The sequence below is a fragment of the Oncorhynchus kisutch genome, unplaced genomic scaffold (assembly GCF_002021735.2).
Source record: "Oncorhynchus kisutch isolate 150728-3 unplaced genomic scaffold, Okis_V2 scaffold2532, whole genome shotgun sequence".
Lineage (NCBI taxonomy): Eukaryota > Metazoa > Chordata > Actinopteri > Salmoniformes > Salmonidae > Oncorhynchus > Oncorhynchus kisutch.
In genome coordinates, this window is record NW_022264477.1 from 4953 (window position 1) to 7500 (window position 2548).

Below are 2548 nucleotides of genomic sequence, written 5' to 3' on the forward strand. Positions count from 1 at the left end.
CATTAGGGGTAATGTGATGTCATTATGGGGTATTGTGATGTCATTATGGGGTATTGTGACATTATGGGGTATTGTGATGTCATTATGGGGTATTGTGATGTCATTATGGGGTATTGTGATGTCATTATGGGTATGTGATGTCATTATGGGGTATTGTGATGTCATTATGGGGTATTGTGATGTCATTATGGGGTATTGTGATGTCATTATGGGGTATGTGATGTCATTATGGGGTATTGTGATGTCATTATGGGGTATTGTGTGTAGATTGATGAGGGAAAACATAATTTAATACATTTTAGAACAAGGCTGTAACGTAACGAAATGTGGAAAAGTGAAGGGTCTGAATACTTTCCGAACATACTGTAGTATACATATAGTATAATATACAGTATTTATCTATTCTGTATATAGTTATACATATAGTATAATATACAGTATTTATCTATTCTGTATATAGTTATACATATAGTATAATATACAGTATTTATCTATTCTGTATATAGTTATACATATAGTATAATATACAATATTTATCTATTCTGTATATAGTTATACATATATATATATATATATATACATACATATGTGTATATACCTTTAACCAAGGCCCTATTCCCCATATAGTGCCATACCTTTAACCAAGGCCCTATTCCCCATATAGTGCCCTACCTTTAACCAAGGCCCTATTCCCCATATAGTGCCCTACCTCTAACCAAGGCCCTATTCCCCATATAGTGCCATACCTCTAACCAAGGCCCTATTCCCCATATAGTGCCATACCTCTAACCAAGGCCCTATTCCCCATATAGTGCCATACCTCTAACCAAGGCCCTATTCCCCATATAGTGCCATACCTCTAACCAAGGCCCTATTCCCCATATAGTGCCCTACCTCTGACCAAGCCCCACGGGGTCAAAAACTCTGGTGGAAAGTTGTGCATTATCTAGGGAATAGGGTGCAGACAAAGCCCTTCAGTGGAACAGAGCTTTGACCTTGTAGCAGAGTGGTGAGTCGGAGCAGAGCAGCATCTTCCTGAAGGTGTTTCGTAGCTCTGCGCTGCGGAAGGCGTAGATGGCCGGGTCGACCACGGCGTGACTCATCAGCAGAACCAAATTCAGCTGGAACAGAGAGCGGTAGCACTCACAGTAGGGGTTCTCTACACACACCATGAGGAGGAGGAGGTGGAGGAAGAAAAGGCGCCCAGCACACCACAAACACCCCGAATAGCATGGTGAGCGTGAGCGCCCCCCGGAGGCTGCGGTGCGGCATGGCACTCCCGGCAGCGCTGCAATCTTCCTGGCGTGGGACCGAGCCAGCAGGAACATGTGGACGTAGAGGAAGAGGATGAGGAGCAGCGAGATAAGGAAGAGCACGATGAAAAAGATCTTGATGACCGTGGCATCACAGAACGCCACCATGACCGCCCCGGCGACGCCGCATAGTGCCCAGATCCCCGCCAGGGCGGCGGCGGCTTCGCCTCGTGGTCATGATGTTGTGGTAGCGCAGTGCGTGGAAGATGGTGACGTAGCGGTCCACAGCGATGGCCAGGAAGCTACAGATGCAGCCGATAAAAGACATGCAGAGCAGTGCGTCTATGATGTCATCAACCCTCCGGACGGAGTCCCCTCGGGAGTCCAGTTGTCCGACATCGCTGAACTCCATCATTAGGGTTTCCCAGGTCTTGGAGAGGGAGGAGATGGTGTTGAACGTGGCAAGGCTACAGATAAACATGTACATCGGGGAGTGGAGGTTCTTGTTGCGCACCACGGCCACCACCACCAACAGGTTCTCACTGAGAGACACCATACCCAACACTAAGAACACAGGTGGGGGACCTTCACCACCTGACAGTCTGTGTGGTTGGAGGGGAGAGCAGAGACATCATTCATTATGGAGACCACAGACAGTGTCAGAGCAACGTCCACAGTAGATCAGATCAAAACAGGGTGTTTCAGAAAAGATCAGAACAGGGTGTTTTAGAATAACATCCAGATCAGAACAGAACGGGGTGTTTCAGAGTAACGTCCAGATCAGAACAGGGTATTTCAGATTAACGTCCAGATCAGATCAGAACAGGGTGTTTCAGAATAACGTCCAGATCAGAACATGGTGTTTCAGAGTAACGTCCACAATAGATCAGAACAGGGTGTTTCAGAGTAACGTCCAGATCAGAACAGGGTATTTCAGATTAACGTCCAGATCAGATCAGAACAGGGTGTTTCAGAATAACGTCCAGATCAGAACATGGTGTTTCAGAGTAACGTCCACAATAGATTAGAACAGGGTGTTTCAGAGTAACGTCCAGATCAGATCAGAACAGGGTGTTTCAGAGTAACGTCCAGATCAGATCAGAACAGGGTGTTTCAGAGTAACATCTAGATCAGAACAGGGTGTTTCAGAGTAACATCTAGATCAGAACAGGGTGTTTCAGAGTAACATCTAGATCAGAACAGGGTGTTTCAGAGTAACGTCCACAATAGATCAGACAGGGTGTTTCGAGTAACGTCCAGATCAGAACAGGGTGTTTCAGAGTAACATCTAGATC

General features: G+C 46.0%; 1 pseudogene; it reads right to left on the reverse strand.

Moving 5' to 3' along the window:
* Positions 1–792: 792 nt before the first annotated feature.
* Positions 793–2548, reverse strand: part of LOC116370415 (adrenocorticotropic hormone receptor-like) — a 1924-nt pseudogene continuing 168 nt past the window's right edge.